Source organism: Pseudophryne corroboree, chromosome 2 (assembly GCF_028390025.1).
Source record: "Pseudophryne corroboree isolate aPseCor3 chromosome 2, aPseCor3.hap2, whole genome shotgun sequence".
NCBI classification, from domain to species: domain Eukaryota; kingdom Metazoa; phylum Chordata; class Amphibia; order Anura; family Myobatrachidae; genus Pseudophryne; species Pseudophryne corroboree.
In genome coordinates this window covers 88,086,763-88,102,826 of record NC_086445.1, presented here as the reverse complement: position 1 = coordinate 88,102,826, position 16,064 = coordinate 88,086,763, and the positions used below count along the sequence as shown (strand labels likewise).

The 16,064-nt window shown below is 44.4% G+C and overlaps 1 protein-coding gene across 2 annotated transcripts in view; it reads right to left on the bottom strand.

Moving 5' to 3' along the window:
- CNTN5 (contactin 5) overlaps positions 1 to 16,064 on the bottom strand; it is a 2,165,994-nt gene that overhangs the window by 1,142,938 nt on the left and 1,006,992 nt on the right. The window lies entirely within an intron of this gene.

The window sequence follows — 16,064 nt, the reverse complement described above, 5'->3', positions numbered from 1 at the left end:
CCTGATACTATAAGCACTTAACACGAAAATGCAAGCTGACACTTGGAAATAAGAGACGTGATTAAAGACCTCGGAAAATTCATCCAAGCTATTACCTGTGTACAGTTGTAAGGGATATTAATACACTGAGCCCTCTCTGCCAGTACCATCTGAGCAGACACCTGCCTCCATTTGATTTTTTCTGAATTCTACAACATTATCAATTACATGGCAGAGATTACGCATTGATTTATTTATTTTAAGCTGTAAAGCAAACCGGAACAGCCGCCCTCCATGGATTTATAATGCTAACACGTAAGCTTGGTTACAACAGAGAACATACCATAAAATGGTTAATGACAACTTATAGTTTGCTTCTTCAGAGCTATAATATATGACTCAATTAAATTATGCCAAACTGCATTTGCATATAACAGGCTTCCAGGGCCGGATTGAGGGAGGGGCAACAGGGGCGGTCATCCCGGGGCCCCCACACTCTGCTCTGTGAAGCAGAGCAGAGTAGTCCCTCCCCATTGTTGTCCATCGAGCAGCAGAGATCCCTAGTGTACAGTAGTCAGTCTTGCAGGATCGTGCAGTGAAATACCATGAGACACTGACGCTGAACCGGCCGTGTGTATTGCTGCTGCGGCCCGCTATGTAAGGTAGTGTGTGTCTGTTAGTTACCCGGGGGGAGGGGGTGTTCAGGGTTTACCATTACTTTTACTTGTGGGGGCCCCTACAACATTGTTGTCCCTGGGCCCCTACCAGCCTTAATCTGGCCCTGCAGGCTTCCTAGTCTAGGCTGCACAATCCACTTTCGTGTCCTCCAAGTTACCCATTTTCAGGTGGCTGTCCTGCTGGGAGTTAGAACTGCATCCCCCCTACCTATGAATGGTCTGGATATTACTTCAAGCGTATAAAGACGGAGACAATAACAGTTCAATGGAAAAGGTGCTAGAAAATATCCTTTCTATCCTAATAGCTTTCAGTTAATCTGTTTTATGATTCATATCCCACCTAAATAATAATCAGCCTCAGGGGCAGCTTTTATCAACAACAGCAAACTAGAGGTCGACTAATAGGAGATAAATAGTGGCGCCCGTTATTAGTGAGGCAACGAGTATTCATCATATAGACTGCACATTATATTAAGCACCAAACCGGGTATTTGCTGCAAATGACCACCTATAAATAATAGGAAGCCGTTTGCTTATCTCAGGAATTTAATTGAACGACTGTCCCAATTGTACACTGGTGGAAAGGAAATTCTGCATAAAATAGCATGGTTAAACAGTATGAAGCTAAGCACAGTGAACGTGTCCTGTGGTTCTTTTGTGCTTAAGATGTACAGCATGCTTCTGCAATACAAGTTTGGGATAAGCTCATTTTGCTACAAATGAAAGGACTTACATATGTTTGAGGTTTTTAAGCATTTTGATCCATATGTTTTGCTTGTGTTGATTATTTTGCATCCTAGACTACACAATTTTCTTAGATTAATAATATAGCAACAAACATATATATGAGTATATAGATCAAGAGAAGACAATGGCACTCCAAGGTCAAGTTCAAACACCCAAAGTGTTTATTTAAGCATTTGTGCCCCTTTATAACAACTGTATGACCATTGCATCCTGGCACCGGCCAATATATATATTTGAACTGGCCAAACGGAATACAGGGGAAATCCTCCGTAGGCCCCACTGCCAGAGCTCCACACCTCCTCCTCTAGGATCAGTAACTTGGTGGAGCAGGAACATGGATGAACTTGGGTGCTTGGTTTGTGTCTATGAACTCTACACCAAGATGAGCCATTCTGCTAATAAAAGTGGGTGGTCTTGCTCTTAGCATTCCTCATTTATGGTTGTCAAGTGTCTCTGTGACAGCTAAGCTTGGGCCCCTACCACTGTATTCCCTGTTGGGCTCCCAGTCCAACACTGTTCGAACTCAGATAATTCCTGCCTCCATCCATACTTCATACAGTACTCTGGTTCTTTATTTATAATCTTCACCACTTCCCACCTTCCTCTCTTAGAGCTCTGGGGTCTATGTACTAAGCCTTGGACAGAGATAAAGTGGCTGGAGATAAAGTACCAACCAACCAGCTTCTAACTGTCATTTTTCAACACGGCCTGTAACATGGCAGTTAGGAGCTGATTGTTTGGTACATGGTCCACTTTATCGCTGTCCAAGGCTTATTACATAGATCCCTCTGTCGCTCAGAGCTGTAATAACACAGGCAATGGGCTATCAGTTCCATACCTGGATTACAGCACGATCAATCGCACAAAGCAGCGTTATAGAAGCCTTGTATTGCTTATAGGACCCAGTTTTTTACATATGACTACCTACAATGATCAAATTAAATGGAGGTCTGATATTATTTTTTTGTACATATACATATTACATTAGAGGCCACTATAACAACATAAGGTACACAAATGACTCACTCAATAGTTCACTCAGATAAACAGTAATAAAGGGGAGATGTATCACGATGTAACCAATCAGTGTCTGTCATTTCAAGACTGTGCTAGATAAATTACTGTTAGGAGCTGGTTGGTTGCTTTGCACAACTTCTCCACTCTATCTCCTTCCAAGTATTGATACATCTCCCCCTAAGGGGTTGATTCAATTAGACTCGCCCTGCTGGTCTGTGCGGCACTTGCTATAGCTCTGACCTCATTGATTTTTATTTGCATCCGCATAGTGCAGCATACAAATAAATCTGCGAGTCTTGGGCGAGATTGGGCCACAAGGTGGGAGGGAGGAGGGTCCATTGCCGGCGTGTCCACACACAGTTGCTTCAGCAATTCACCCTGCTTGCAGCTAATCGAATTGGCTGCAAAGTAGAGATGAGCGGGTTCGGTTCTCCGAGATCCGAACCCCCCCGAACTTCACCTATTTTACACGGTTCCGAGGCAGCCTCGGATCTTCCCGCCTTGCTCGGTTAACCTGAACGCGCCCGAACGTCATCATCCCGCTGTCCGATTCTCGCGGGATTCGTATTCTATATAAAGAGCCGCACGTTGCCGCCATTTTCACTCGTGCATTGGAGATTGAACGGAGAGGACGTGGCTGCGTTCTCTCCCTGAAAAGCTCCGTAATCTGTGCTCAGTGTGCTGCATATATCTGTGCTCAGTGTGCTGCATTGTGGGGATCACCAGTATATAATTATAGTAGTACAGTACAGTAGGCCATTGCTGTATCTTGCAGCTCTGTGTCAAGTATACTATCCATATCTGTGCTGCATTATTGTGAGCAGTATATAGTAGGACAGTGCAGCATTTTGGTGACCAGCAGTATACATATAGTACAGTACAGTAGGCAATTGCTGTATCTTGCAGCTCTGTGTCAAGTATACTATCTCTGTGCTGCATTATTGTGAGCAGTATATAGTAGGACAGTGCAGCATTTTGTTGACCAGCAGTATACATATAGTACAATACAGTAGGCCATTGCTGTATCTTGCAGCTCTGTGTCAAGTATACTATCTCTGTGCTGCATTATTGTGAACAGTATATAGTAGGACAGTGCAGCATTTTGGTGACCAGCTGTATACATATGGGGGTAATTCTGAGTTGATCGCAGCAGGAACTTTGTTAGCAGTGGGGCAAAACCATGTGCACTGCAGGGGAGGCAGATATAACATGTGCAGAGAGAGTTAGATTTGGGTGGGTTATTTTGTTTCTGTGCAGGGTAAATACTGGCTGCTTTATTTTAACACTGCAATTTAGATTGCAGATTGAACACACCACACCCAAATCTAACTCTCTCTGCACATGTTATATCTGCCTCCCCTGCAGTGCACATGGTTTTGCCCAACTGCTAACAAAGTACTTGCTGTGATCAACTCAGAATTACCCCCATAGTACAGTACAGTAGGCCATTGCTGTATCTTGCAGCTCTGTGTCAAGTATACTATCTCTGTGCTGCATTATTGTGAGCAGTATATAGTAGGACAGTGCAGCATTTTGGTGACCAGCAGTATACATATAGCACAGTACAGTAGGCCATTGCTGTATCTTGCAGCTCTGTGTCAAGTATACTATCTCTGTGCTGCATTATTGTGAGCATTATATAGTAGGACAGTGCAGCATTTTGGTGACCAGCAGTATACATATAGTACAGTACAGTAGGCCATTTCTGTATCTTGCAGCTCTGTGTCACTTCTAGTATCCTGATCAGTGCTCAATATCTGCTGCATTGTTGTGACCAGTATGTATACTGTACTGTGCGACGTGTGTTATACACCTGGTGATTTTATACATCCTTTAATCTGTACTGAGCGATGTGTGAGATACACCTGGGGATTATACACCCTGTATACTGTACTGTGCAACGTTTGTGATACACCTGTTGATTATACACCCTGTATACTGTACTGAGCGATGTGTGAGATACACCTTGGGATTATATACCCTATATACTGTATCGTGTGATGTGTGAGATACACCTGGGGAATATACACCCTATATACTGTACTGTGCAATGTGTGTGATACACCTGGTAATTAATTATACACCCTGTATACTGTACTGTGCGACGTGTGTTATACACCTGGTGATTATACATCCTGTAATCTGTACTGAGCGATGTGTGAGATACACCTGGTAATATCTGTGCTCAGTGTGCTGCATTGTGGGGACCACCAGTATATAATTATAGTAGTACAGTAAAGAAGGCCATTGCTGTATCTTGCAGCTCTGTGTCACTGCAAGTATCCATTCCATATCTGTGCTGCATTGTTATGAGCAGTATATAGTAGGACAGTGCAGCATTTTGGTGACCAGTAGTATACATATAGTACAGTACAGTAGGCCATTGCTGTATCTTGCAGCTCCGTGTCAGACTCAGTTCTAGTATCCTGATTAGTGCTCAATATCTGCTGCATTGTTGTGACCAGTATATAGTAGCACAGTGCAGCATTGTGGTGACCACCAGTATATAGTAGGCCATTGCTGTATCTTGCAGCTCTGTGTCACTTCTAGTATCCTGATCAGTGCTTAATATCTGTGCTCAGTGTCAGTGCTGCATTGTGGTGACCAGTATTCTACAGTACAATAGTCCAGTGCTGTTCTTGCAGCTCAGTGTCAGTTCTCTGTAGTATCATCAGTGATCAGTATAATTAGTTCTCAGTATAATCAGTGCGCTGTTAGACGTGTGCCCGTTTTCCGCCATTAGTGCAGAGGGATTTAGACAATTGATGAAGTTATTGTGTCCCCGGTACAAAATCCCATCTAGATTCCACTTCACTAGGCAGGCGATAGCGAGATTTTACCAATTAATATCAGTGATTTATAATTATTAATTACAGTGATCTTGCCAAATAATTCCAGTGATGTTGTCATTTTCTTCCAGTGATTTGGACCAATAATACCATTGATTAGAACGAATAATTACAGTGATTTTGTCATTTTCTTCCAGTGATTTGGATCAATAATACCATTGATTAGAACGAATAATTCCGGTGATTCTGTCATTTTCTTCCAGTGATTTGGACCAATAATACCATTGATTAGAAAGAATAATTCCTGTGATATTGAGGTGTTTGTGTCGCTTAGCTTAGCCATCCAGCAACCACAGTGCACCTCTTTTTCTCTTTTCTTTGCATCATGTGCTGTTTGGGGCCAATTTTTTTAAGTGCCATCCTGTCTGACACTGCAGTGCCACTCCTAGATGGGCCAGGTGTTGTGCCGCCCTCTTGGGTCGCTTAGCTTAGTCATCCAGCGACCTTGGTGCAAATTTTAGGACTAAAAATTGTATTGTGAGGTGTGAGGTGTTCAGAATAGACTTGAAATGAGTGGAAATTGTGGTTATTGAGGTTAATAATACTATAGGATCAAAATTTCCCCCAAATTCTATGATTTAAGATGTTTTTGAGGGTTTTTTTTAAAAAAACACCCGAATCCAAAACACACCCGATTCCGACAAAAAATTTTCAGGGAGGTTTTGCCAAAACGCGTCTGAATCCAAAACACGGCCGCGGAACCGAATCCAAAACCCGAAAAATTTCCGGTGCACATCTCTACGCAAAGTGTTTTATAATAAGTGTTTGTCACAACAGCGCTACAGGAGTCAATTGGTTAGTTTTTCTATACATTTAAAAATACAAATTTAACCTTGGAAATTTCTGTATTCTACAGTATGTGTAAATTTGCTCCAACAATTTTAGGAAAATAAAAGGCATTTTTTTCCTGGTTCCCTTTTTAATTCGACCAACTTTTTCAGATTATCCAGTTTTTTTCTCCTAGCTTTCGGATATGACACAGAGCAGTTGCGTTCTGCACTTTGGATACAGTTGCATCTTTTGTATCAAAGGAGTTCTGTGCTATATCCAAGGGCAATAACATAAACAACTCACTGGAGATGATATAGTGGCTTTTGGTAAAAATAGAAAAATAAGACAGAACGATGTGTAAATGAGAGAAAATCCCACCAGGGCATGGACAAAGAAATGCATTATTTTCTTTCTGATAGCAGAAATCCCCTTTAAGGTAAAGTAGACTTTGTAATATGTTTGCATATATATTGGTCAAGGTGCACCATTCTCTATGTTCATATGAAAATAAAATGTCTTGATATTATTTATTGTATATATTTATTAACATTTATATGTATAAAATCATCAGGGCTGTTTCTAGACAATTTGACTCGCAGTGCAAACAGCAAAAAATGCCCCTCCCCCCCTTCCCCATGCACATTATGAAAACAAAGCATTTGCAGCCTGCACCCCCAGACATTGGCCACCACAAGAAAAAAAAAATCCTGATTCATGCCCCTTACTTTATTTGTTATTTTTCCTCCTCATAATAATGCCCCTTACACATTACGAACCAAACCGTAATGCCCCTAATGCAGTACAGTATACTGCCATATACTTTAATGCCCCTTACACATTATGCCACACACCATAATGCCCCTTTATGACATTACGTGCCCCTTACACCTTATTATACCCCACACAATAGTGCCAATTAACATCATATTATGCCCCACACAAATAGTGCCCCTTACACCATATTATTTATTCCCCACACAATACTGCCCCTGACATCATGTTATGCCCACGCATAAAATGATGTCTCTACCTGCTCATAGTAAGGGGTTAAATGCCAGCATCTTGTTTGTGCATACACCTCACCCCCATCCCGCTGGTCAAGGGTCTCGGAACTTCCAGGGAGCACTTTTCGCGCCTGTATTCCTTTCTCCTAGTAAATGTCCCTTCCAAAATGGCCACCGCCTACTGTAGCATCTTTCACAAATGTCTTTTCGCAATTGGCGGCCATTTTGGGAGGGACATTTTCACAGTATTCTATGCAGCCGACCAGACCGTATAGAATACTGCACACCCTGCCTGCGTGCCGACGCCCCGTGCAATAGCACTGCTAGCCCGCCCCTATATATGGCCCTGACCATCAGCATACCCTGTGGTGCTTTACAATTGGAGACAAACACAGCCATAAAATAAGTCAGGGTATTATTAACACAAAGACAAAGTGAAAAGCGAGTGATGCTGACAAACATTATTGAACGCTTCAGGCATTAACTAACATGAAATTGGACCTCTCTAAATCGCAGATTCTAAATTTACTTCCATGTCTTCAGTATACCACTAACCAACATTTAACAAACATCAGCTTTCAATATGTCATGCAACTGGAGTATAAATCCATCAGTGAATTATAAACTAATAAATGTCATTGCTGTTTAATTATCCGCAGTTGCCGTGAATCATCCTTTAAACGACTTATGACATTTTAAAAGGACACCATGCCTTTAGACAAGTCGTAATAAGACATACTGTATATTGGGGGTCATTCCGAGTTGTTCGCTCGGTATTTTTTTCTCGCAACGGAGCGATTAGTCGCTAATGCGCATGCGCAATGTCCGCAGTGCGACTGCGCCAAGTAAATTTGCTATGCAGTTAGGAATTTTACTCACGGCAGTACGAGGTTTTTTCTTCGTTCTGGTGATCGTAATGTGATTGACAGGAAGTGGGTGTTTCTGGGCGGAAACAGGCCGTTTTATGGGTGTGTGCAAAAAAACGCTACCGTTTCTGGGAAAAACGCGGGAGTGGCTGGAGAAACGGAGGAGTGTCTGGGCGAACGCTGGGTGTGTTTATGACGTCAAACCAGGAACGACAACCACTGAACTGATCGCAGATGCCGAGTAAGTCTCGAGCTACTCAGAAACTGCACAGAGATGTCTTTTCGCTATATTGCGAATCTTTCGTTCGCAATTTTAAGAAGCTAAGATTCACTCCCAGTAGGCGGCGGCTTAGCGTGTGTAAAGCTGCTAAAAGCAGCTTGCGAGCGAACAACTCGGAATGACCCCCATTGTGCAAATGTATTTCCAACAAAACACTGTGCTGTGATGTTTGGATTGCAATGGGGATTTTCCCGATAAATACTAAACTTTTTATCAAATATTTGATGTCTTTTGTAGTTTCCTGACCCCATTTCAAATATATGTATTAAGAAAATGTAGGGAATGGACTATCGCTATCAGATAAAATACAGTTTGGGGGCTTTATTCAGGTTTGTTAGCAAACCCCAAAAATTAGCATTTGGGCAAAACCATGCTGCACTGCAGGTGAGGCAGATGTAACATGTGCAGAGAGAGTTAGATTTGGGTGGGGTGTGTTCAAACTGAAATCTAAACTGAAGTATAAAAATAAAGCAGCCATTATTTACCCTGCTCAGAAACAAAATAACCCACCCAACTCTAACTCTCTCTGCACATGTTACATCTGCCCCACCTGCTGTGCAACATGGTTTTGGCCTTTTACTTACTTTTTTGGTTTCCTAAAAACCTGAATAACCCCCTGGGTACAGGATCCCGAAAGTCAAGATACCGGTGGTCAAAATTCCGACAGCATAATCCAGACTGTCATAATCCTGACTCTCTTTGGTAAGTACTGTAACCCTTACTCTTACCCTATCCCTAATCCTAACCCACCCCTCATGCAGTCTAACCCTAACCCTCCCCTCCCGCAGCCTAACCATATCCCTAATAATCACCAGCAGAATGTGTAGGGATTCAGACAGTAGGGATTCTGACGGTTCCAGTATGAATGGTCGACCATGTTATGGTCGACAGTCATTAGGTCGACCACTATTGGTCGACATTGACATGGTCGACATGGACACATGGTCGACACATGAAAATGGACGACACATGAAAGGTCGACATATGAAAAGGTCGACATGAGTTTTTTAACTTTTTTTGGTGTCGTTTTTTGCGTAAAGTGACTGGGAACCCCAATTAGTGCACCGCGTCCCCTCGCATGGCTCGCTTCGCTCGCCATGCTTCGGGCATGGTGCCTTCGCTTCGCTCGGCACACTTTACCGTTCCAATCGTAGTCCATGTGGATCGTAAAGTATGGAAAAGTTCCCCAAAAGAAAAAAAAGTTAAAAAAACTCATGTCGACCTTTTCATGTGTCGACCTTTCATGTGTCGACCATTTTCATGTGTCGACCATGTGTCCATGTCGACCATGTCAATGTCGACCAATAGTGGTCGACCTAATGACTGTCGACCATAACATGGTCGACCATGTGAACGGATACCGATTCTGACTACATCCCCTTTGCCATAATTTGAACTGCCATGTCTTCATCATTGATATTGGTATGGTTCCATAGCAGGGAAGTGCAGTCAGGGGAGGCAGTGCCTCCCCTGTCATTAATAATTAAAATAATACAAAGAAGATACTTATGAGTCATAAGTATCTTCTTTGTATTAATCTAATCATTATTACTGTTTAAATGGGGTTGGGAGGCACCGATCATGGTGCCTCCCGTAGTCAATGGGAAAGGTGTAGGAGCGGGGGCGGGCAGGGGCGGTGCAAAGCCATGGGCAGTAAAAGCCCATTGAAAATACATAGGAAATAATGGTGCCGCTTTCATACAGGGTCGTGATTTCAACTCATGAAAGCACGCCCGTCAGTGACGCCACAGTGATTGGCCAGCGGATCCGTCACTGGATCCGCTGTCATCACTGTGTGGGTGCGGCGGAGGTGCGGGCATCAGTGGTGGCAGAGGTGCGGGCAGCGGGACACAGTGGAGGTGAGAGTATTAGCGGCAGGCAGGGATCCGAGAGTTTGACAGCGGAGCGGTACCAGTTTAAAAAATGGCGCCAGTGCCTCCCCAGCCACTGAGCTCACCGCACGTCACTGTTCCACAGATTCTGTAATACATGACATAGTCATAAGTAATAAGTCCGTGTGACAAGTAAAGATATTGCCCATAATGGGCCTGTCATTGCACGCACCTGGAAAATGGGCGTGGCCACGTGTTATGGGTCATGTGGCATACTTGCCTATTCACCCAGAACGACCGGGAGGCTCCCAAAAAACAGGTGGCACTCACGGGCCACCCAGAAAAATTAGCAAGTCTCCTGAGCCAGCCGCCATCCCCCTGCAGCCGCAGACTTACACTGCAAAAGTGGGTGGTCTGATCAACAGAAAAAGCTATTTGCGCCGAATCCGATCATCATGGTCCCACCACCTGCTTCACAAAGCTGATAACAATGCCACTGTGTTGTGGGGAGCAGGACCACGCAACTGCATCATCACGCCCACTGTTCCGTCCACTTTCCAGTGACATGTCCCCATGCTGAGCCAACCTGGCTGCCCCCTCCTGGAGGGACTCGGTAAGTATGTCTTGGGGGCATGGCTTCCCAACACTCCTCATCACAGCATAGTGACTGAACACAGCGCAGGGAGGCGGAACTGCTCGGCCAGGCTTCAGGCCTATGGTCGGCCCATCATGCCACTGTCAGAAGTGCAACACACACACACATATGGTAATATGGACAATTTTTGTCAGTAGCCAGTTAATCTACCAGTACAGATGTGCCCTCTTCCACCTAGCATCTAGTTGCCCTGAGAGGGGTAGCGTTACGTATCATAGGTTTCTTTAAATTTACCATCTTATTTGCATTGCAGATGCAGCAAAACACCACTGAAAGTGTACTAGGGCCGCTTGCCGGTGACTTTAACAACACATGAATTAGTCCTAAACACATACAAAGTCATAGATAGAGCACAATGAAACGCGGCGTGATAAAAAGCAGCAGCACTACATATACAGACTCAGACTCAGTCGCAAACAGATGTAATAATGTGGCACAACAAATTGATCAGTGCAAAACAGTAGTTTTGTCGCTCCCAGTTTTATTTAGGTGAATAAGACGCACATTTTGACTGAGAAAGACAATAGTCGCTTGAGTCCTGTTGCACCGAGAGGGGCGATTTGATGCGACTTGAGCAACAGTGCTCGAGGACACATCTGTGTTTGTTTTGGAAACCCACTCGATATGTAGGCAGAATATACAAACCTCACATAGATAGACAGCTGGTGTGAATCAAACCTATGACCCCAGTGCTGTGGGTCAGCAATGCTGACAACTGTGCCACTGTGTTGTCCACATATTTAAAATGTATTATTTTACCCAGAAATATAGCTAACGCCTTGGCAGCGGATGTGATTGCTATGGTGCTCTGTGTATAGAATGGCCTGGCACTGCTTCTCCATCTGCTCTGGAGGCTCCCAGTCATCTTTTCTGAACAAACGCCTATGGGCTGGCACATCCCCAGTAATGTTTAGTTCATTATAAGACACAATGGCAACCGCATGGCCTACATGTCACATGACCAGTACTATGACAACGGATGTAATGGATGGGCCTTTGGGAAAAGCGTGACTGAATGCTGGCATTGAGTTTCAATCCTTCTGAGCCCCAAAAGATTACAGTCACAGCAGTTAATGGGGGGACTCTGTGATGGACCCTGGGAGATGAAGGGCTCTCTGACGTGTTGTACCTGTTTAGGCTTACCATACTATCCCTTTAAACCGGGACACCTATGGTTTACACAGGTTCTGTGGCTGCTGACTTCAAGCCTATATTTCACCTAATTTTAATCAGCCACAGAACCTGTGTAATCCATGAGAGTCCTGGTTTAAAGGGATAGTATGGTAAGTCTATACCTGTTCCCCTGATGCAGGAGCGTAACTAGTCATTTATGGGCCCCATAGCAACATTTTTAAGGGCCCCATATACTGTCAAACAGCAAAGAGAAACCTCACATACTGTAGAAGCATGGGATAGACAAGAAGGCAGGTCCCCCTCAGCTGTGGAGCCCATAGCAGCTGCAGGGGTGCCTAGATGGGGAGGGGGCTAATCCAGGCTTTTTGGAGTGGCCTGGCAGGGACCTAAGTCACCATCTCACTTCCTCATCATGTGCTACTGCTGCTGGCCGTGCTAGTCATGTGACATACATACATACTGTACATATATATATATATATATATATATATATATATATATATATATGTACACACATACTGTACATACGGGAGCAGTATGATTTACCGGCGCACGGGATGCCAAATATCATCATGCCGATATCGGCATCCCAATCGGTGAAAAGCCGATGGGGAAGGGGCGAGCGCAAAAGGCCATTGCGAACCCGCTGCGTTCACCACAGGTTCTATTCTTCCTCTATCAGGATCCCGTCGTCTGTACTGTGACCGCCGGGATCCCGACCGTTGATATGTTAACCATATACCCATACATACGTACGTACGTACGTACGTACGTACGTACGTACATACACATACATAAAATCTTTGCCTATATATTCTACCTGTGGATACGAGTCCAGGAAAGGAAGTTTTAATGTAAACTCAATAGTTTAGACAAATATAGTCAATGCTCATAGCACAATGAACCTGTGCACTATCAGGTTAGTTCTGCAATAATTTTAGGCAACAACCTGAACCACCACACACTACGATAAAAAAATAAAATAAAAAATAAGAGTAGCAAACAAATCAATATTTTCATGCGGATTATATAGACATTTTCCAGTCTGTTCATCGTACATATTAGTTGGTTCCTTTAAAAAAGTAAGTAATAATACTATTACGCAATGTCTGAGCCCGACAGCAATCTATCTTTTTAATAAACTAGATTGTTGGCTAACAAACACAAAATAAACCTCCCAGTTTGATGTGAATTAAAAACAAAAACATTTGCTGCTTCTTTATACACTAAGTAGACAAAAGAGATCAGGGGCACTGATTAGATCATTTGCTAATAAAATGGCTTGCTGGAAGGAGCTAACCGAGTTTGAAAAGGGGATCATTGTAGGCTGCTCGATCTGAGGTATGAATGTGATGGTGTGTACACACGGAGAGATATTTTCTTACGATTTTGACTATATAGTTAAAATCGTAAGAAAAGTTAGTGCGATCCCGATTTGATGCCGATGTGCAGTCCCGCGCAGTCGGCATCACAAGACTAGATAGACTGTGCAGGCAAGTCAACTTTGACTATCTCGTAGATAGGGGGTCATTCGTGCTAAATTTAGCACAGCTACGATCATTCACACTGACATGCGGGGGACGCCCAGCACAGGGCTAGACCGCACCGCATGTCAGTGCCGCCCCCCCCCCCCCCGCAGAAATGCAAAGGCATTGCACAGCGGCAATGCCTTTGTACTTCCAGAGTAGCTCCCGGCCAGCGCGGCTTTAGCGTGCTGGCCTGGAGCTACTCATCACTCCCCGGGCCGCAGCGGCTACGTGTGACATCACGCAGCCGCCAAGGACCACCCCCTCCAATGGTCCGGCCACGCCTGCGTTGGCCGGACAGCGCCCCCTAAATGGCGGCTAACCTGACGTCCTGTCCCCTCCCGCCCAGCGACCGCCTCTGTCTCAGAGGCGATCGCTAGGCAACGACGGCTGCCATGCGCTGGCACACTGCGGTGCTGGCGCATGCGCAGTACTGACCTGATCGCTGCGCTGCGACAAACTGCAGCGAGCGATCAGTTCGAAATGACCCCCATGGTCAGTATTGCAAGCACACTCATTATGTGCTTGCGATGCCGACCTAGCCCCTGTCGCATAGTGAGAATCGGGCATAGCCCGAATCTCACCATGTGTATGGGCCTTGAGGAGCACTGCGGATGTTAGCAAGGTTCCTAAATCCACTGTGTCTTTTGTCATTAATGAGTGGAAGAAGAACGGTCATTGCAGGAATGCTCTTTGCCCTGGAAGACCCCCGAAACTACAACACAGACAGGACTGCCACCAGATATTGTGGGGCCCAGGACTGACAAAGTAAGTTGTGGAGTGACGAATCATGACTTACACTTTTCAGATCAGATGGACATGTTTGGATTTGGCAGCTGCCAGGAGAACGTCTGATGCCAGAGTGTACAGTGCCTACAGTAAAGCACTGAGGTGGTGGCATTATGATGTGAGGCTGTGTCAGCTGGTTTGGCATGGGTTCACTAGTTGTAATGCATGGTCCCATTAACTCTGAGAAGTATAGAGATGTTCTTGATAGCTCTGTGCTCCTTACATTATGGCACGTCTACGGAAATGACAAATGTTGTTTTTATCAGGACGGCAGTGCTACCAGTTATGTTTCCAGGACGACACTGGACTGGTATACAGATAATTTGGTAACCCAGATGGACTGGCCAGCTCAGAGTCCAGATCTTAACTCCATTGAGAAGCTCTGGGACGAATTGGAGAGACATATGCGTTCTAGGCTGACTCGACCTTCTTCAGTGTTGCAGGTGGTCACTGTACTTAAGGAGGAATGGCAAATCATATGGCCTGCTGTTGTCCAGGAACTTGTGGACAGTTTGCCAAGTAGGGTGTCTGCCGTAATTACTGCATGTGGTGGACCTACACAGTACTGACGGCAATAACATCTCATTGATCTATTTGCTGTCGGTTTCAAGTTACTTTTTTCTACATAGTGTATTTCATTTCAAGAAGAGAGGATTAGCTCAGAATATGACATGCATTACACTGACCTACTATCAAGATATTATTGAAGAACTCAGCATCCTGAATGTACAGTATTTGTGAGTATTTGCATAGAAGAACAAAGATTCTAGGCATCAAAGATTATACGTACAGCAAACAGGAAGCCGCTGCAAACTGTAATAGTCTGTACATTCATTTCGGGAAATGCATTATACAGAGGATATTCCATTTATTTCCCGCAAATTGCAAACCAAACACATTTTCAGTTTCTAAAATCAAAGCTGTAACATAACCCTTATCTACCATGCCATCTGCATACAATATAGTTATTTTAGATCAATAACCGTAACTAGTGCTGGCCAAATTAGTCTTCAAATAGTTTTCATACTGATACAAATGGGTGCAACATTTTTAAAGACAATATTAATAAATTGTAGAAGATAAGGAATAATTATAACTTTGACCCAGTATTAGCTACTGGAATTGTTTGTTTTTCTACTGAATATCTATTCCAAGATCTCAATGTGCTTCCATTTAGATTACCTTTATCAGTAGGTTCTTAGCCTGTGATGGGCTTACTACAAGGGGTCGCTCAATTAATAACTTATTACCAGTTATTTATAAAGTGGACACATATTCTGCAGCGATTTATGGAGAATATTTAGCCATTCACATCAGTCCCTGCCCCAGTGGAACTTACTATCTATATTGAATACCGATGCCGGAATCCCGACACTACTTGGAATGCCGACACCAGCTTCACAAATAGGGTCACCAGCAGCAGCCTAGCGTAGAAAACCCGACCGCAGGGATCCTAAATGAGCATCCACCGGGCCACCGGAGAGATAAGCCGTGGAGGGGGTTTTAGGTTTAGGCTGTGGGGGGGGGGAGGGTTATGGTTAGGCTGTGGGTTCGAGGGGTTTGACCGGGCGTTTGTTTAGGCTGCACGGTTTGGTAGGTTTAGGCACCACTGGGCAGTGGTGCTGAGAGGTAGGTGGAGCAGGTACAAATTACCCGGGCCCAGGCTGCTGAAGGGGCCGGGGAAGGGGGCGGGTCCACTGACCACCCCCCCAAGGACATGAGTACTCTGGCTAGCAGGCGACGGTGGCATCCACCTGGTGATATTTTTGGGAAGATGGCGCCGCACATAGAAAGCATAGAAAGTCTTTGCTTTCTAGTGGCCAGCGTCATATTCTCGAATATCACTGGGAAGATGGAGCTGGTCGGGAAAGAGAGACCCGCTTCCAGATCAAGTAAGGAAGGAAGTGTGTTCCCTCCCCCATGCACCACTATGTTAAA